Raw genomic sequence first — 22,106 nt, forward strand, 5'->3', positions numbered from 1 at the left:
AAATATAATACAACAGGGGTAGCAAGAAACAGGAACTGAAACTGTGGGATGAAATTGGGCCTAAAGGACCAACAAAAGAGTATAAAATAAAACCTACGACTTCTATGTAGAAGTGTTATGGTCAGTAGGATATATAAAAAAAAACTAAATAATAAATATCCTGCGGAGCCCACTGGGCTCTGAACCGCAGGGCACCCTGGTGTGAACAAGGCCCGACAGTTAACTTCATTGCCGGGCTAGACCACCAACTGAGTGCTGCTCTGATACTTCACAGGGAAACTGCCTCTTGCAGTACAGAGCAGCTGCTAATGAATATAAAGTCTTTCAGTTACTGCATGACTAACACAAACTTGACCGTGTGCTCCCAGTTACTTTACTGGGCCACACCCACCACAGGTAGCAGAGTAACTAAACTAGGGAATTCTCCACTATTCTGACTAAAGATAAATTGGGGAAGGGAGACCCACTTCCACAAACACATAAGACCAAGACAAAAACATAGATCAGCGCTGGGCCACACACAGAACTGCGGCATCATATGACATTTGGTATTTGAGGCTAGAGCACCGTACGGGCCAAACCTGCCTCCTTAAATGGAGGGAAGGCGGGCCTGATCAGCCAGCCCAGGTGCCCAAGCCAAGTACCGATAGGCTGAAACCACTGTCAGTCAGCAGACCAATCATGACTATCATCTGCAAGGGAAATAACCCCGTGCATGCTGGACTAAGCATTGACAGCGGAACAGGCTCTGACCCTGCTCTCTTGACTGCACCTGACGCGCAATCCTAACAAGAAGTCCCTGGGGTGTAATCTCTAAAGAGTGGCCCACAGTGAGGCAGAAGGGGCGTAGGACTACTACGGCAACGATTGTGGTACTGGGAAACCAATGGGGCAAGGCAATAGAAGGAAGGAACGACCAACAACAAAGGGAAGAGGGGAAAGGAGAAGAGGAAAAGGGTGCAATGCGGCCCATCAGTGTAGAAAAGAACTGGCAGAGGAAGGAAACTTTCCCTCATGAACAGAGGAGTTTAGGAAATCAAGTTAGAAATCATGTCTGACTCCTGAAATAGAATCCATGGCTGCCAAATCTTTACAGCTTTAGAGGAGGCAGGGGAATCCTCCGCCACCAAGATCTCCATTCTCCAGATTTAGTTGAGTTCCTGAATACAATCAACTACAGTAGGGGAGTGAGAACTACGCCAATATCTAGGAATAACTGATTAAGCAGCCATAAGGAAATGTCTCCTGTGGCTCCTCTTTACAGCACAGACAGAACTGACAATAAAAACAAAATTTAACTTTAGAGCTGTGTTCTGACTGGGGGTTATGGAGCAGGGTGATAGCTGTCAGTTACAGCTAACACCCGCTCCCGATGCCACTTGCAATTCGTTACCACGAAGTGTGAGGAAATCCAGATTCGATGCAAATTGAATACCGTATAGACTCGAGTATTATCCGACCTTTTCAGCACAGTTTTTATGCTGAAAAAGCCCTTCATGGCTTATACTCAAGTCAGGGTCCACGGAGCACAAGGACCTACATAAATTAAACAAAGGGGAGGTCCTTTAGTGCTACTGCTCTGTGATTGGCTTGTCATGTAGGTCACGTGACTGTGATGTCATAAAAGGTCCAGTAGCCACTAGAATGTAACATCTGAAGATAAGTCAGTGGCCAGGATTTATTGTGTCTTATAGAAGATGTCTGTTGTATGGAGGAGAGGAAGCTACAGGAAAGTGAAAGTAAAACACACAGGTACCTGCTGAATGACTATTTCTAGTAACATCAGGCATTTGGGGTTATTGAGTTTCAGTAACTCAATGTGACTCACATTAATTGCAGCTAACCCCATCATGTCCCTCATATTAACCCCTGTTTACTACTTTTTATCTGCAATGGTGGATTCCCCCCCCCCCCCCCCCCCCCCGACTTGTACTCCCAGTTTTTTGTGGTAAAATTAGGGGCCCTAGGCATATATTCGGGTCGGCTTATACTCAAGTATATACGGTATTTTCTGAAATTCTGATCTAATTCCACTTCGGGAGCTTCGATTCGCTTATCTTTAGCCACAACATAGCAATAACAAGCAAAACTTTAATATTTTATGTGCACCATGACAGGCCTTGGGGATCATCTAGAAAGCTCGACAGAACACTTAACTGCACTCCAGGGGCGCAACGGAGGAAGGGAAAATACTATGAGAACATTGCCCAGAAAATAAAGTCCATCGCCCCAGCCCACCAACTGATAGAACACTTCTTTGACAGTAGTAAGACAATGGACAGGAGTATATCCTACAGGCTCAATGGCAGATAACCACAGAGTTACAGTGCCAAATATTAAGGGACTAAAGTTGCTGAGATTAGGGCACTAGGCTGAAGGTGGGAGACTCAAATCTGGAGCACCCTCCCAGTATACACCATGTCTCCAGCAACGCCTGGGTTCAAGTTGAGACCCGAACCCAGGAACCATTGGTGGAACCTCCTTGCGGACCTGTATATACAATACTTCTGTTGATAACTATGAACTCTATAAACAATGTCTCGAGGACTATCCTGATTTGATAGTCTAGGGTCAAGTGCCTTGTGTGTTCAGTCCAGTTCAAGGGCAGCGTTTGAAGGGGCCCCCAGGAGAATGTTTACAATAATCTGCAGGGTAGTATAGCTGTTGGGGTTTGGCTGTTTCCAGAAACTAACTGGTTTCTAGCTGAGGACTGTAGGTAGCTGAAGCCGCAAGAGAGCATATCCACAATAGTTCCGATCCTGTATTACAGTATGTTTGAATGTTTTGCCTGGGGGATGTGATAGGAGAAGCATGAGATGAACAGGGTATTTTCTTCTTTTGGTTGCCCATGAGATGTGGCGCATAAGGCGAGTTGAAAAGGTTATAGTTAGGATTGAGCGATCCCGATCCTGGATTACAGGGCACACCATGTTATAAATTTTTTTTTGTGGTAACGAGAGGAGCCCAATCCCGTCAGGTATGTTTGAATGCTTTGACTGAGGGATGTGATAGGCAGAGTACGAGATGAACAGGGTATTTTCTTCTTTTGGTTGCCCATGAGATGTGGTGCAAAAGGAGAGCTGAAAAGGATATAGTACCTGGTAAGGTGCTCCAGGAGGAGTTGCGCAAGGGTGTTTCTTTACTGCACTATAGCCAGGACCCCCCTCCATATGTATTATAGAATACAACGTAGAAAAACAGCACACCCTTGACGATGACCACTGGAGCCGGGTTTACAAAGTAAAGACTTTTATTTAAGCAGATAGTAGATGACACGTTTCGGGGTCAGCTAGCACCACCCCTTCCTCAGATCTTATCCGTAAGGCTGATTAGCATGCTGGTTTGGATTCTATTGTGTGTATGGGGTGTAATACAGTAAGATCTACGGCATCCTACAGTATTATTCCAAGTGCCCATATTTAAGCAGCCATGAATTGTGTTCCTGTGGTTTGGGCTCTTGGACTTATTTCACTTTGGAATCTTAGAAGAGACGTCCAGATAAGACGATCTATATCAGGACAGGACAACTAGTAATGTAGTCAGAGGCTTGAACTTAATATCAGGGTCCTTTAAATTAGGCCCTTATTTTGTACTAAGTCCTAATGTCGGGAACAGGAAACACCAAGTACACCATGTGTTATTAATGTGTTATCCCATTTCATTTGATATTTTCTCTGACTTCTGTTGGGATAAGATAAACTACCGTATATACTTGAGTATAAGCCGACCCGAATATAAGCCGAGGCCCCTAATTTTACCACAGAAAACTGGGAAAACTTATTGACTCGAGTATAAGCCTAGGGGGGACATGCAGCAGCTACTGGAAAATTTCAAAAATTTAAATGGTCGGAGTATTTGGGTGCAGTACGTGCTGGGAAAGGGGAGGGGGTGTTTTGGTTGTCTGTCTGCCCCTTCCCTGAGCTTGAGGACTGTTTTTTTTTTTCCCCACTTGGAATTCAGCCTGGCTGTATATAGGGGATCTGCAGTGATCCTATTAACCCTTTCCTGACGGAACAGGAGCACTGCAGATCCCCTATATTCAGTACACCGGGCACTCTCAGACACAGGGATACCTAATGTGTATGTGTTTCACAGTCATTTTCTACTTTTGCATGTATTCTAGGGAAAGGAGGGATTTACAACTTTTATTTTTCTATTTTTTTTTTTTAAAGCTTCTTTTTTTCCCCCACTATTTTATGGGAGACTAGCAGTTACCCGCGACTTCGTCTGCGGGTTGGCGGTGGCATTGAACCGCTTATATGTGTTGTCCCCCCATCTCTGCCCCCAGTTTCTTGTCCCCATCTTTTCCCCCTAGTTTCATGTCCACACATTTCTGCCGCCAGTTTCTTGTCCCCCCCCCCCCATCTGTGGCCCCAGTTTCTTGCTCCCCCTATCTCTGGCTCGAGTTTCTTGTCTCGCCATCGCCACCTTCAGTTGCTTGTACCCCCTTTACTGCCCCTAGTTTCTTGTCCCCTCCATCTGTCCCCCCCCATCTCTTCCCCCAGTTTCTTGTCCCCCCATGTCTGGCCCTAGTTTCTTGTTCCTCAATCTCTGACTCCAGTTTCTCCCCCCCCCCCCCCAATCTCTGCTCCCAGCTTCATGTCCCTCCATCTCTGCCTCCAGTTTCTGGCCCCCCCTCATCTCTGCCCCCAGCCTCATGTCCCCCCATCTCTGCCCCCAGTTTCTTGGCCCCCCCATCTCTGCGCCCAGCTTCATGTCCCCCTCGTACATCAGCCCCAGTGTAGTAGCACTTACATAGGCCACGCTCCCTGGCCACCGCTCTCTCGCTCAGTCCACCTAGTTCACACGCTGCTGGCTGTGTGTGTTCTCTATGCAGCCGCGCGTGGCCCGGAGTCATTGCAACCTGATGCCGGGCCTCGCTAGGACACACACAAGCAGCAGGCCGCGAACGAAATGCAATGCGCGAGCGGAGAAAGCCGCCATCTTCCTCAGTCTTTCCCTGCTCAATTGGCACGCCCACATTCAGCCCCCAACCTATGGTGCTGCAGCCCTGCCTCTATAGCCCGCCCACAGCCTGCCCTGCACCAATAGGAGGTGCGTGGAGAGACCAGTGCTGGCAGAATGCCAGCTTCTACAGCCGAGCCCCGAGGTGCCTGGAGGGTCACGGTGGTGATTTGGGGTGAGTGACCCACATTTTAAGTAGCCTACTACCTTTTCCTGGCAAATGTGTGTGTGAAATTTCCCCAAAATCCATTCAGCCGTTTGGCTGTGATTGAGGAACAAACATCCAAACACACAAACCCACAAACTTTCACCTTTATAATATTAATAGGATTCTATACATTGATATTGCGGCTGGTCATAGACCCCCCTCCCTCAAAAAAAAAACATTTTTTTTTTTAATTTTTTTTTTTGCTGACTCAAGTATAAGCCGAGGGGGGCTTTTTCAGCACAAAAACTGTGCTGAAAAATTCAGCTTATACTCGAGTAATTCAGAAGTTGTAACTAGATTGTGTTGAATGTCCTTTATGTAATGTGAGCAAGGTGATCTACCAGGGACAGGCAGGGCCGCCATCAGAGCAGTGCTGGTGCTGTCAGCGCTCTAAGGAAAAAGGGAGCTGGTAGCTTGCACCAGAAATTAAGCTTGTGTGATGTATCTCTGTATCCCTTTCCTGCTGTGACTGGGTGGGCCCGCTTCTTTCACACATTACCAGTATCTCTACAGTGACTTAGAGCAGTGGTGGTGTCTCCTGCCCCGCTTCATTACTATTCACTATCACTGACCTCCGTCTCAGCTCCGGTGAATACTAATGAAGTAGGCCGCGCTGCCGTCGTTTGCTGCCTGTGCCACTGACTTCACTTCTTCACACGGTCTGAAGCGTCTCAGGCAGCAGCAGCTCAGTGGGGAATATACTTATAAAGTTATGTTATTCAAAATAATAAATTCCGTTTTCTTCTTGTCAGGTGACTGTACCAGGAGCTCAGAGGGACATCTTATATCTACAGATTATAAAGCAGAGGATCATGGTATCACACAAGATCCATATGAAGAACATGCCATTACCCCAGATATACCCTCAGCTCTTCAGAAGAAAGATCAATCTTCTAATATATCACAGTCTGTTAAGAAAAATAAGAGACGCAAAAAAAGTGTTATATATCAGAGAATTCACACAGGGAAGAAGCCATATTCATGCCCAGAATGTGAGAAGTTTTTTGTTTATAATTCAGAACTTGCTATGCATCATAGAACTCATACAGGGGAGAAGCCATATTCATGCCCAGAATGCGGGAAATGTTTTGCTCACAAGTCAAGTCTTGTTACACACAAAAGAACTCACACAGGGGAGAAGCCATATTCATGTTCAGAATGTGAGAAATGTTTTACCTCTAATTCAAAACTTGTTAAACATCAAAAGACTCACACAGGGGAGAAGCCACATTCATGCCCAGAATGTGAGAAATGTTTTACTCTAAAATCAACACTTGTTAAACATCAAACGATTCACACAGGAGAGAAGCCATACTCATGCCCAGAATGTGAGAAATGTTTTACAACGAAATCATATCTTGTTGAACATAAAAAGATTCACACAGGAGAGAAACCATATTCATGTTCAGAATGTGAGAAATGTTTTGCTCACAAACTATCTCTTGTTAGACATCAAAAAATTCACACAGGGGAGAAGAAATATTCATGCCCCCAATGTGAGAAATGTTTTACTGATCACTCCAATCTCATTAGACATCGGAGGTCACACAGGGGAGAAGCCATATGAATGCCCAAAATGAGAGAAATGTTTTACTGAGAAAGCCAATCTCATTAGACATTGGAGAATTCATACAGAAGAGATTCCATTATCCTGAAAGTTTTATACCAAATTTAGATCTTTTTTTTTTCTTCACATCTATTTTTGCGGCCTATTCTGTTTTAACATCTTCGGCATATTCCTCTAAACTACCTTATGCAGTTAGTAGTTACATAGGCAGTCTGATAGTACACCAGATTTATCACAGTGACTGAGGCTGATTGGTAAATCTGCCCTCTCTGTGTCCTGTCTAGTCTATATTTATACCAATACTGAATTTGAGCCAGAATTTTATGAAATAATTTTGGTACACTGCGGCTCATTTAAGCCATGTCCCCTTTTTCTGTGCATCTGAACCCTTATGTTTAGGAAGTCAAATTTTTTAAACTCAAGCTAGTGTGCCAGGAGGTGCCAAAGATTTGTTACATTTATACCAATGTCCAGATGTAACCACAATAGTAAATCTGGGCTATTGTACTTCCATACACTGTGAGACCAATATGGACACAGCTCTGTGTTGCACCTTATCACTGGACTTCAAAATGTAAGATCAAGAGACTTGTAAGGGACATCAGGGAGAACAGTCACCTCCCCAAAAAAATTAATAAAACCCATCAAAATGTCAGACATCCCCCAAAACAGAATAAAGTACTAATGGCCCCGCAAAAAATGATGCCTTACACATCCTTGTATACGCATATAAAAAAAAAGTTACAGGTTTCTGGATATGTTAATTCCAGGATTTTTTTTTTTTTTAGCTTTGGATTTTGGTTATGGAGTTTAACCCCATAATGATGCAGGGTCATTTGGGCCTTAATGCTCAGACCCCATTTTTCAATTATGACATCTTTTACTTTACGGGATTATAGCTTCATAATGCATTTACCTAGCCAGGTGATAATGAGATTTTTTTTTTCGTGATACATTATACTTTATGTTTGTTGTAAATTTTGGTCATTATACTTTGTGTTTGTTTGTTATAAAAAGGACAGTTCGCTGAAAATTTCATAAAATGATCAATTTTGAAAGTTTCTGTTATTATGGTAAAAACACAGATTGTGATATCACACAAAATTCTTAATAATTAACATTTACTATATGTCTACTTTATATCGGCATTATAGACGTCGGGGAACCAGGCTTTCATGGTGATCCGGGGCCCTGACCATTTGCAGCCATTGCCCTGTCGGCACCCTCTGATCTCGCCGCGGGTGGTGCTAACGGGCACATGTTGCATGGCAGAACCCCTTGGGTGCCAGGGTCGTGATGGAGGAACGGAAAATACAATAAGGGCATTGTCCAGAAAATAAACTCCGTCGCCCCATCCCACCAACTGATAGAACACTTCTATGACAACAGTAAAACAATGGACAGGAGTATGTGCTACAGGCTCAATGAGCAGATAACCACAGAGTTACAGTGTCAAATATTAAGGGAATAAAGGGGGGCAACATGGTGGTGCAGGTTAGCACTGCAGCCTTGCAGTGCTGGAGTCCTGGGTTCGAATCTCACCAGGAACAACATCTGCAAGGAGTTTGAATGTTCTCCCTGTGTTTGCGTTAATTTCCTCCCATTCTACAAAGACATACTGATAAAGAATGGGGCTTACAATCTAAATTTAAAAAAAAAAAAATTAAAGGAATGAAGTTGCTGAGCTCTAGGCTAAAGGTGAGAGACTCAAATCTGGAGCACCCTCCCAGTGTACACCATGTCTCCAGCAAAGCCTGGGTCCATGTTGAGACTTGGGCCCAGGAACCAGAGGTGGAGCCTCCTTGCAGACCCTCTGTTGATAACTATGAACTCTATAAACAATGTCTCGAGGACTATCCTGATCTGATAGTCTAGAGCCGAGTGCCTTGTGTGTTCGGTCCACTTCAAGGAGAGCGTCTGAAGGGGCCTGCAGGAGAATGTTCACAATAGTTTGCAGGGTAAAATCTAGTTGTTGTGGTTTGACCCTGGGGTGGAGCTGAGGACTGTAGGTAGCTGGAGCCACAATAGTTCCAATCTTGCATTACAGGGGGCACCATGTTAGAAACTTTGTTGTAGTGACGAGAGGAGCCCAATCCCGTCAGGTATGTTTGAATGTTTTGCCTGGGGATGTGATAGGCAGAGCATGAGATGGTTGCCCATAAGATGTGGTGTAAAAGGCGAGTTGAAAAGGTTATAGTACATGGTAAGGCTATAGAGGTATCCCGACATATTCCCTCTCGTATGTGGAACTCTAACACATAGATTCTCAATGTCGTGTCTGACCATCTGCTCAAAGAACTGAATATGTGAAAGATCTCCCATAGGGGACATACTGGTATTCTTCAATCTTAGATCCGTAAATGGACCCAAGGACGTTCATTATCCTCCATTAATGAAACCAATGCTCTAGTAGTCCCTCGATTCTCCATCTCCAAGTGATACTCAGTACACATCCTTTAATCCTAGCCTTATGCCTTTAAAGTTTACTAGTAAATAATGAAATATCTTTGATCCATAAAAACGGATGAAAGGATACAGAGGGGACAAAGGACCGACCTAGACTTAATATGTGTAGTTCCACATCAGTTAGCACACGAGACGATAAATTGATGACTTAGGAGTTAGGGGACATTGTTGGATTTATTAAGCTCGCTCCTGTACACGACATCGTAGAGGATAATGAATGAGTATGAGACTTTGAGTTAAAAAAATAGAGTTTGTACCTGAGGTATTTTTAGTATCACGAGCTGGTGGAATACCTCCTCTACCACCATTCCTGGAGTATCTAGTACCTGACTGGCCTGTATTTTGATGATGTGTTTGAGACTTTTCAGTTTCAGAAAGATCTGCCTCAGAAGAAGAAATATCACCTCCCCTAAAGAACCTATCTCCGCGTAACATGAAGGAGTAAGCTCGCTTCTCCTTAAATACTTGTATATCTTTTAAAAAATCTTACCCTGTAAGGGCGGGTTCACACCAGCGCCCAATCTCCGTTTTGCAGGTTTCCGTTTCCTGGACAGGAGATGGAAACCGGCAGGCAGTTTTCAAACCCATTCATTTGAATGGGTTTGCAAAGTGTCCGCCCGTGAGAGTCTTCTGTTTTCCTCGGCAAAACCGTTCTTTTTTTAACCGGACACAAAGTCGGATATGCAGGACTTTATGTCTGGTTAAAATAAAAACGGGTTTGCCCCGAAGAGCAGAAGACGCTCACCGGCGGACACTGAATGCTGGGTTTCCGTCTCCTGTCGGCAGAAGACGGAAACCTCAAAACGGAGATCGGGTGCTGGTGTGAACCCGCCCTAAGAGGATCTCTTTTTGAGAAAACTGAGGATCAGACTTCAATTTGGGAACCTGCTATCTAAGATCATTGAGTTTCTTATTTTATTTTAACGTGCCCTCTTTTCTTCTTCTAAAAGGAGTTTCATGAACCTAATAGAGTTATTTGTAGCCTTCTGTTCCCACTTAGTCATAGGTTCTGGATTTCTGACACGATCAACAGAGCAAATGTTGATCCTAAGGGCCTTAGGTACTATCTCATTTTTGATATAGTTCTCCAAATGACTGGATTTCCCACCAAGACACCCCAAAATCCTTAACACTTTAGTTATTTCCCATTTGTGGTGATGGACTGTCGAATTACCTCCCTATCACAAAAAACGTCCTGCGCCACAGAGATCCATTTTGACAGGTCAGGAGTACTGGACAAAAATCTCGTCATATTGAGCTAATGTTAATAAATTAACCGAAACATGAATAACAAAGGAAATAAGCCAAGAAATAAAGGACCTTATCGTGTATGTCAAAGAAAATGAAACTAATGAGTCCCTACAGGATGTAAAATTCCACAAAATAAAACTCAACATGTATTGAAAGTAGCTAAAAACTCCCCAGAACTACCTGACAAAATTGTGAACAATTGTGAAAGAAAAGGATAAAAAAAAATAGTCAATGGACTATATCAGAAAAAGGAGCCATCTTGTTAAGGTAATCCTCCCCCCCTCCTCTCCCCCCAAAAAAAACCTTTTCTATGGCACCTAATAGTTGTCTAAATAGGGTCAGAAAAGTTCCTTTAAGAAAAACGGAATCAAACAAAAGTAAGAATTATGGACTACCAATAAGGACTACCTCTGATGATGAGGAGGTCCAGAAGTAATAAAACCGCGCCCATGAGAAAACAAGGGTCTGACCTAGCATGTGAGACACTCTATTGGCATCAGTGTTATCAAAAATTAAAGGCAAAGAATAAAGGAAAGACCCTGAAGGGGAATTGTTAGTGGTATCCTATTTGAATAAAGTATGAAAAAAGTTCCAATGTGTTTCCCCCACCTAAAGGTTCATCAGGGGACGATGAGGGTAGAGTGTACAACTCTGATAAAAGCTCAAAGTTTTTATAGCTTCTTTCGCCGGCGACTGCTTGACCACAGCGAAATCTCCCTCTTTTAAATTCAAATTTCCCGCCATACTGCTGTCAAGGACCAATCAGCTGATTCTTCTCCTGAAAACTGCCCGGTGATAGAAGCTTCCAGAAGACGGTTGAAACCACTGGCAAAGCAGTCCCCAGGGGTCGCCCTTGGTAAGTACCACGACGTTACCTGAGGAGAAAAAAGGTGCAGAAAGTATCCGAAAAAACCTAAACATTACCTCAAAATTATCAATTAAAAATGATCAAACTCCATGATTATAAAAAACCTTTATGGGCCATGACACCATGTGTCCCCCAGGCTAAATCCTCTGGGGGGCCCTTTTATCAATATTGTGAGGACCAATGAGCACGGAGGGTGGTAGAAGTGTCCCACGTCTCCAAACCAGCCATAGCAGATGCAGCGCAGGATCGATGGGAGGTAAGTGTAATATGTGATCGCTACTAACATAGGGCTCGATCAAAATCACAAGAGTCAGACTAGGCAGGGTGTACAAAGAAATCAACATGTAAGATGGAACCAGTAAATACACACTGCGAACATGAACGTGAGCGCACATGATGGACTTAGACAACAGCCAATAGACTATATGGGGGCGGAACAATACAGACACCCCCCTATGAGATGTTTAGCTATGTAAGAAGGACCACCCAAAGGGGCCTGGCAAAACTCATTCGACTCCAACTATAAGCAACGTTGGATCTATAAATGTATGTATAAGTGGTAAACAAAAAGATGTTTAGCTATGGGGCAACATGATGGCTCAGTGGTTAGCACTGCAATCTTGAAGCACTGGAGTCCTGGGTTCGAATCCCGCCAGGAACAACATCTGCAAGGAGTTTGTATGCTCTCCCCCTGTTTGCGTGGATTTCCTCCCTTTCTACAAAGACATACTGATAAGGCACTATGTACATTGTGATCCCTATATCATATATCCCTACATGGGGCTTACAATCTACATTTAAAGAGAGAGGTTTAGCTGATATATCGATATTTTTCTTTAAAAAGAGCCTTTCATGTCCTCGGGGACCTGCAGTTTTATATACCGCTAGAAAGCCGAAAGTGCGCTGTTGGTTTTCCCGTTCTGTGCCGTTACCGTAGCTCTTCACTGTCAGAAGGGCGTTTCTGACTGTACTGTGAGGGGCGTTCCTTACCGCCCAGCCATGACGTTGAGAGGTAAAGACCCAAACACTTGAGTGGTGCTGGAGCTAAGCCCTATAATAATATTAGGAGAGCACTAATGAACAGAAACTGACATAACTATAACGCCATACTGCGCTATCACTTATTGGCACATATTAAAACACAACATGGAGCCAAGTGTATATGTTGGAACCAAAAGTCACCGAAATCTAACCATGCAAAGATGAAAGGTATGTATAGGAGCCTAGGGGGAAATCCCATCTGTATATGTGGACAAGTGGGGTATGACGTTTCTGTAATATATCATTATAGCAATCCCTCATGCGTCTTCTGAACTCTCGGCGGGTTTTACCCACATAATCCAGAGTACGTGTACATTGAGCCACGTAGACAACTCCCCTACTTTTACAATGAATGAATTCCCTCAAGGGTATGACTTCTTGTGTAGCTGAACAGAACTCCTTAGTTTTCATCATCTGATCTCAAGTAATGCAGCTACCACAACGGGAGTTACCAAGTGCTTTACGTTCCAAACAGGATTGTATACGGGGGCCTTCCACAAAATGGCTCAAATTACGCTCTCTTCTATAGGTGATAAGTGGACGAGGGGAAAAGACATCTTTCAAATGGCCATCCTGTTGTAGCACCCACTAATATTTCTTTAGGATGTTTCGGATTGTTGCATGTTCTGTGGAAGGTCTTATGAGGTGGGGTCTCGGCCTCTGGTTTTTAAGTCAATAGAGATTTGCAATTGCTGTTGTCCGTATAGTTGAAGGCAGTACTAAAGGGGCTCATGGGATAACCCCTCGCTCTAAACCGGTTACAGAGATCATCTGCACGTGTCCTGAAAGTGGAAGTACGGGAACAATTTCTTCTTTAGGGCTAAAGGGTGGGCACTCTCCCATCTTAAAATTTTAGTATGAATATTTCCCATGTAGTCTTTCGTAATTGAGACACCTAAGAATGGAAGTGTGGTCCCTGAATGAGTGTAGCTCAAGCTCACTAGTATTGAGGATGTTAACAAATTCTATGAGTCACTTGTACCCTTCCAAAGGACCAGAATGTCATCTATGTACCTCAGCCAGATGTGACCCTCCACTGGCTAAGGTCCTCCAATCTGAGAACATGACTCTCCCACAGCCCAGGAGCAAATTAGCATAAATGGGGGCTTCCCATAGCTGTACCCCTGAGTTACATACATGTGACACACAGACAGCTCTGCTACATACATGTCACACACAGACGGCTCCGCTACATACATGTGACACACAGACGGCTGTGCTACAAACACGTCACACACAGTCGGCTCTGTTGCATACACGTCACACACAGACAGCTCCACTACATACATGTCACACGTAGACAGACCTGCCACATAGACGTCACACAGACAGCTCTACTACATACACATCACACACAGGCAGATCTCCTACATACACATCACACACAGACACAGCTCTGCTACATACACATCACACACAGACGGCTCTGCTACATACACGTCACACACAGACGGCTATGCTACATACACGTCACACACAGACGGCACTGCTACATACACATCACACACAGACGGCTCTGCTACATACACATCACACACAGACGGCACTGCTACATACACATCACACACAGACAGCACTGCTACATACACATCACACACAGACACAGCTCTGCTACATACACATCACACACAGACGGCTCTGCTACATACACATCACACACAGACGGCACTGCTACATACACATCACACACAGACAGCTCTGCTACATACACATCACACACAGACGGCACTGCTACATACACATCACACACAGACAGCACTGCTACATACACATCACACACAGACACAGCTCTGCTACATACACATCACACACAGACGGCTCTGCTACATACACATCACACACAGACGGCACTGCTACATACACATCACACACAGACACAGCTCTGCTACATACACATCACACACAGACACAGCTCTGCTACATACACATCACACACAGACGGCTCTGCTACATACACATCACACACAGACGGCACTGCTACATACACATCACACACAGACGGCACTGCTACATACACATCACACACAGACGGCTCTGCTACACACACGTCACACACACACACAGCTCTGCTACATACACATCACACACAGTCGGTCCAGCACAGAGATCTCTAATATCTGGTCATGTGATTCTTTGACTCCTCCCACACGTGACATCATCACAGGTCCTTTGACTTTACAGCTGCTGTACCCGAGGAGGTAAGTGCTCGCTCTCAGCCCTCATATGGTTGTGTCTAGATTGGAGTTGCTCCTGGTAGATCCTCCCTTCAGCATATCATGTAGACTGTTCAGTACTGAGGTGACTAGAATGGAGAGATTACAGGAGCTGCCCCAGAAAGCCCCAATCTATTCCCCTCAGTACAGGAGCAGCCAGAGGGGAGTCTATAGGGAGGAGCCACAGCCGACCTGTATGTAATTTATTCAGTGGCGTAACTAGGAATGGCGGGGCCCCGTGGCGAACTTTTGACATGCCCCCCCCCCCCATCCCAACTGACGCCGAAGACCTCGAACGACCCCCTCCTCCGCACTCTATTATGTCCCATAGTGGCCCCTGCACACAGTATTAACCCCCATAGTGGCTCCTGCACACAGTATTATCCCCCATAGTGGCCCCTGCACACAGTATTAACCCCAGTAGTGGCTCCTGCACACAGTATTAACCCCAGTAGTGGCCCCTGCACACAGTATTAACCCCAATAGTGGCCCCTGCACACAGTATTATGTCCCTCTGTGGACACCCATAAACAATTATTTCAGACCCCAGAGTATAATAATCGGAGACCCGGGGATTAAGAACATTAACATAAAACACAGTTGCTTACCTGTCTCCCGACTCCTATGCTGTCGCCCGCGCTCACGTCCTTCTTTAATGACGTCGGACGTCACATGACCCGGGAAGCATACCGGGTTCATGTGACGTCACAGACATCAGAAAAAGTAGGACGGAGGCCTGGCAGGATCGTGGAGAGGTAAGTAACAGTTTTTTTTATGTTCCCTTACCTCTCCGGTCCGCCGATCATTATACTCGGGGGTCTGCAAAGACCCCCGAGTATAATGATAGCCTTTGTGGGGCCCGCGATGTCACTTGCCGATCCCGGCCCAGCCAGGATCGGCAAGTGAATAGGGCCCGTAACAGCCTATTGAAAAAAAAACGCAGCGGTAGCGGCTGTCACCGGGCCCCCTAATGGCCCGGGCCCTGTGGCAGCTGCCTCTGCGGTAGTTACGCCACTGAATTTATTAGTTCCATACATATATTTGCACCAACAAGTTCTGGTCTGAACAGGTCGGTGACAATCTGATGTGTTTTTTTATAACTCGCATCATTTTCTTGTTGTGAGTTATAATGGTAATATATGGCAATTAATAACTAATATCATACCTCCCAACCATCCCGATTTCCGCGGTACATTCACGATTTTGGTGTCCTGTCCCGCGGTCCTGGTCGGCGGGAGGTATGTCCCGATTTCAAATCATCGCCATCCTACGGATGCCGATGAGCTGAATACATAGGCGTTTAAAGCGGAAGCTGAGCTGTGACAACTTTAAAGCTGCGCTCCGGCATTTGTAGCCACGATGTGATGACGTCACATCGCGCCTACAACTATGTGTTTGAGTGAGAGAGCGGAGAGAGTGGCGGGGGAACGATGGAATGTGAGTGTGTTTGTTTCTGTTAAACACTAAAGTGGAACATAATGTAGGGGGCCCATGAAACTGGGGGGAGAACGGCATGACACTGAGGCATATGAAGGGGGGAGAATGGCATAACACTGGGGCATATGAAGGGGGGAGAATGGCATGACACTGGGGCATATGAAGGGGGGAGAATGGCATGACACTGTGTAAGATGAAGGAGGGGGAGAACGGTATGGCATGACACTGGAGCAGATGAAGGGGGGGAGAACGGCATGACACTGGAGCAGATGAAGGGGGGGGGGGAACGGCATGACACTTTCTACTTTTTAAAAGTTGGGAGGTATGTAATAGAGATGAGCAAACAGTGAAATATTCGAGATTCGATATTCGTTTTGAGTAGAGCCTCAATATTTGATTACTCAATCGAATCCCATTATAGTCTATGGGAAAAAATGCTCGTTTCAGGGGAAACCACTATTCGACTAAAGGAGAGTCACCAACTCCACGAATAGCAGGAGGAGAGTGTTTAGGAGGAGCGTTGTGCAGTTAAAGCGCACAGACCCCATTATAGTGTATGGGGTCCGTGCGCTTTAACTGCACAGCACTTTTAGTTACGCTAATAAAAAGTCAGCTCTCTCATAACCACAAACTGCTCAGCTCTGGGTATAGTTACTATAGGTAGGTTCATGGTCTGGGTGTACTCTGTAGTTACTATAGGTAGGTCCATGGTCTGGGTGTATTCTGTAGTTACTATAGGTAGGTTCATGGTCTGGGTGTACTCTGTAGTTACTATAGGTAGGTCCATGGTCTGGGTGTATTCTGTAGTTACTATAGGTAGGTCCATGGTCCGGGTGTATTCTGTAGTTACTATAGGTAGGTCCATGGTCTGCGTGTATTCTGTAGTTACTATAGGTAGGTTCATGGTCTGCGTGTATTCTGTAGTTACTATAGGTAGGTCCATGGTCTGGGTGTATTCTGTAGTTACTATAGGTAGGTTCATGGTCTGGGTGTATTCTGTAGTTACTATAGGTAGGTTCATGGTCTGGGTGTATTCTGTAGTTACTATAGGTAGATCCATGGTCTGGGTGTATTCTGTAGTTACTATAGGTAGGTCCATGGTCTGGGTGTATTCTGTAGTTACTATAGGTAGGTTCATGGTCTGGGTGTATTCTGTAGTTACTATAGGTAGGTTCATGGTCTGGGTGTATTCTGTAGTTACTATAGGTAGGTCCATGGTCTCAGTGTATTCTGTAGTTACTATAGGTAGGTCCATGGTCTGGGTGTATTCTGTAGTTACTATAGGTAGGTCCATGGTCTGGGTGTATTCTGTAGTTACTATAGGTAGGTCCATGGTCTGGGTGTATTCTGTAGTTACTATAGGTAGGTCCATGGTCTGGGTATATTCTGTAGTTACTATAGGTAGGTCCATGGTCTGGGTGTATTCTGTAGTTACTATAGGTAGGTTCATGGTCTGGGTGTATTCTGTAGTTACTATAGGTAGGTTCATGGTCTGGGTGTATTCTGTAGTTACTATAGGTAGATCCATGGTCTGGGTGTATTCTGTAGTTACTATAGGTAGGTCCATGGTCTGGGTGTATTCTGTAGTTACTATAGGTAGGTTCATGGTCTGGGTGTATTCTGTAGTTACTATAGGTAGGTCCATGGTCTGGGTGTATTCTGTAGTTACTATAGGTAGGTTCATGGTCTGGGTGTATTCTGTAGTTACTATAGGTAGATCCATGGTCTGGGTGTATTCTGTAGTTACTATAGGTAGGTCCATGGTCTGGGTGTATTCTGTAGTTACTATAGGTAGGTCCATGGTCTGGGTGTATTCTGTAGTTACTATAGGTAGGTCCATGGTCTGGGTGTATTCTGTAGTTACTATAGGTAGGTTCATGGTCTGGGTGTATTCTGTAGTTACTATAGGTAGGTCCATGGTCTGAGTGTATTCTGTAGTTACTATAGGTAGGTTCATGGTCTCGGTGTATTCTGTAGTTACTATAGGTAGATCCATGGTCTGGGTGTATTCTGTAGTTACTATAGGTAGGTTCATGGTCTGGGTGTATTCTGTAGTTACTATAGGTAGGTCCATGGTCTGGGTGTATTCTGTAGTTACTATAGGTAGGTTCATGGTCTGGGTGTATTCTGTAGTTACTATAGGTAGATCCATGGTCTGGGTGTATTCTGTAGTTACTATAGGTAGGTCCATGGTCTGGGTGTATTCTGTAGTTACTATAGGTAGGTCCATGGTCTGGGTGTATTCTGTAGTTACTATAGGTAGGTCCATGGTCTGGGTGTATTCTGTAGTTACTATAGGTAGGTTCATGGTCTCGGTGTATTCTGTAGTTACTATAGGTAGGTTCATGGTCTGGGTGTATTCTGTAGTTACTATAGGTAGGTCCATGGTCTGGGTGTATTCTGTAGTTACTATAGGTAGGTTCATGGTCTCGGTGTATTCTGTAGTTACTATAGGTAGGTTCATGGTCTCGGTGTATTCTGTAGTTACTATAGGTAGGTTCATGGTCTGGGTGTATTCTGTAGTTACTATAGGTAGGTTCATGGTCTGGGTGTATTCTGTAGTTACTATAGGTAGGTTCATGGTCTGGGTGTATTCTGTAGTTACTATAGGTAGGTCCATGGTCTCAGTGTATTCTGTAGTTACTATAGGTAGGTCCATGGTCTGGGTGTATTCTGTAGTTACTATAGGTAGGTCCATGGTCTGGGTGTATTCTGTAGTTACTATAGGTAGGTTCATGGTCTGGGTGTATTCTGTAGTTACTATAGGTAGATCCATGGTCTGGGTGTATTCTGTAGTTACTATAGGTAGGTCCATGGTCTGGGTGTATTCTGTAGTTACTATAGGTAGGTTCATGGTCTGGGTGTATTCTGTAGTTACTATAGGTAGGTCCATGGTCTGGGTGTATTCTGTAGTTACTATAGGTAGGTTCATGGTCTGGGTGTATTCTGTAGTTACTATAGGTAGATCCATGGTCTGGGTGTATTCTGTAGTTACTATAGGTAGGTCCATGGTCTGGGTGTATTCTGTAGTTACTATAGGTAGGTCCATGGTCTGGGTGTATTCTGTAGTTACTATAGGTAGGTCCATGGTCTGGGTGTATTCTGTAGTTACTATAGGTAGGTTCATGGTCTCGGTGTATTCTGTAGTTACTATAGGTAGGTTCATGGTCTGGGTGTATTCTGTAGTTACTATAGGTAGGTCCATGGTCTGGGTGTATTCTGTAGTTACTATAGGTAGGTTCATGGTCTGGGTGTATTCTGTAGTTACTATAGGTAGATCCATGGTCTGGGTGTATTCTGTAGTTACTATAGGTAGGTCCATGGTCTGGGTGTATTCTGTAGTTACTATAGGTAGGTTCATGGTCTGGGTGTATTCTGTAGTTACTATAGGTAGGTCCATGGTCTGGGTGTATTCTGTAGTTACTATAGGTAGGTTCATGGTCTGGGTGTATTCTGTAGTTACTATAGGTAGATCCATGGTCTGGGTGTATTCTGTAGTTACTATAGGTAGGTCCATGGTCTGGGTGTATTCTGTAGTTACTATAGGTAGGTCCATGGTCTGGGTGTATTCTGTAGTTACTATAGGTAGGTCCATGGTCTGGGTATATTCTGTAGTTACTATAGGTAGGTTCATGGTCTCGGTGTATTCTGTAGTTACTATAGGTAGGTTCATGGTCTGGGTGTATTCTGTAGTTACTATAGGTAGGTCCATGGTCTCTGTGTATTCTGTAGTTACTATAGGTAGGTTCATGGTCTCGGTGTATTCTGTAGTTACTATAGGTAGGTCCATGGTCTGGGTGTATTCTGTAGTTACTATAGGTAGGTCCATGGTCTCGGTGTATTCTGTAGTTACTATAGGTAGGTTCATGGTCTCGGTGTATTCTGTAGTTACTATAGGTAGGTCCATGGTCTGGGTGTATTCTGTAGTTACTATAGGTAGGTTCATGGTCTGTTCAAGATAATGCAGGAAAAAGGATAAGGGAAAAAAACACAGCCCTTCGTGCACAGATGAAATAAAGTTCAGTTTTTAATGTAATGCACTCACGTTAATCCTGAGGGAGATGGAAATTGCCCGGAAAATGCCCTTTCGGCTAGGGTGACTTGAATCCAGACGTTCAGAAGTAAAATTCCAGCAAAACCATGACTCCTTGAATAAAACTTAACTTTTATTGGTTGTAGACAAAGTTCATAAAATCATGATGATCAGTGTGGTAAAGCACACTAGATGCATGCAAACGATGGAAAAGCTGCTTTCATGGTCTGGGCGTATTCTGTAGCTACTATAGGTAGGTCCATGGTCTGGGTATATTCTGTAGCTACTATAGGTAGGTCCATGGTCTGGGTATATTCTGTAGATACTATAGGTAGGTTCATTGTCTCAGTCTGTTTTGTACAGGTTGGTCAGTATACGGCCTATGTATACCAATAAGCCCCACCTATAGCCACATTTATAAAAACAAACCAAAACATAGACACTTTAAAATATATATTTTATTGACATTAAACTTTTCATACGATCCTCATTAACCATTATTTATATATTTATTTATTTATTTCTCTAAAAAAAAAATAAATTAAAAATTACATCCATTGATTATCATAGCCAAAAACAATCCATAATCTCCGTCCACCTCCAATGATTCTACTTACCTGTGCCAGTCTAATAATACATGCTCTCATGGAATAAACCATTGGAGTGCTGCTGGGGAAGAGCCCTTGTGGTGCTTCTAGCATCTAAAAGGTAGAGGACACAGGTTCCTAGGGTGCCAATGCATTTTAAAGGAACCTTGGGGTGCTTCTTGCATATAATGGGGGCAAGGTTTTGTGGGGTTCAGGTCCCTGGGGGGACACCCAAACTTCCCAGTGAAGCCGAGTAATAGAAAGTGAATCCTCCGAATCTAGAGAGAGAACATAATCTAGATTCACACACAGTATAAAGACTGGAGCAGCTGGAGGGAGACATTAAACTGCGGACAACTAGAAGCAGATATGTCCACCTCCAGCTACCCCCACGGTTTAATGTCCTCTTCCAGTTGCCCCAGTTTAATGTCACTTTCCATTTGTCCCCCTAGTTTAATGTCCCCTCTCATTCTGTGCAAGATCAATGTCCCCCCTTTCATCAGCCCCTAGCTTAATTGCCCCCTTCATCTGTCACTAGTTTAATGCCCCCCCTTTATCTGCCCACAGTTTAATTGTCTCGCTTCATCTGCTCCCAGTTTATTGCCCCCTTCATCTGCCCCCAGTTTAATGTCCCCCTTTATCACTCCCCAGTCTTATGTCCCCTCCAAAGTTTACCATAATAAAATCACTGATGCTCCCCTGCTGTCTTTTCTCCTGGAGTGTACAGGGAGCTGCAGGCTCGATGTGAGTGACATCATTGCATCATATCTACAGCTCCTGGGGCCAGAGCATGGAGAGGAGACAGTGGTGAAGCAAGAGCTCTCCATGAACGGCTTCTGATTCACCATTGTATTCAATTCAGAATCCAAGATGATAAAACTCTCCATCGCTTTTCATCACAGTCACATTAAAACTTAAAAAGAAAATCCTTCATAAAAAGTCTCTTATTTCATGTGAATTTTGTAGATTCCAGTAATTCCAGTTGTCTTAGGACTCGCCTGCTTTAAAGGTGTTGTCTTGACTTAAATCATAATAAATAAAGTCTACTCATTGTCCATGAAGCCGCCTCAGTCTGTGATGGATCCTCTGACTTGGTTTCACAGACCTCCAATGTTCTCTCTATACTTGGCTGTGAACCAAAGGATTAGGAGTTTAACACTGTTTGCGGTAGTGCTGCCAGTTAGTACGGTACGTCACATGACCACTGCTACCTGTGACTCCAGTGACATCGTGTGCCACACAAGTTGGCGTCATTACCGTGGCCACTGATTCCCTTTAGTGGTCATGGGAAGGTTTGACCTCAGATGTAGATTAGCTGCCATGTCAAGATATTCAAGAAGTGACCCCCATATTATAGTTGGGTTACATTGTCAGGAGACGGGACCAACCTAAGTAGTCTTGTAAAGGAGGAATTTGGCTAAAATGCCTTTAGCCATGAATCTCATGAACTACTTTTTTAAGAATTCAGTA

General features: G+C 44.3%; 1 protein-coding gene across 1 annotated transcript in view; it reads left to right on the top strand.

Annotated features, from left to right (window-relative positions):
- LOC142189984 (uncharacterized) overlaps positions 1-22,106 on the top strand; it is a 373,254-nt gene that overhangs the window by 344,047 nt on the left and 7,101 nt on the right. The window lies entirely within an intron of this gene.

This window comes from Leptodactylus fuscus, chromosome 1, assembly GCF_031893055.1.
Source record: "Leptodactylus fuscus isolate aLepFus1 chromosome 1, aLepFus1.hap2, whole genome shotgun sequence".
NCBI classification, from domain to species: Eukaryota; Metazoa; Chordata; class Amphibia; order Anura; family Leptodactylidae; genus Leptodactylus; species Leptodactylus fuscus.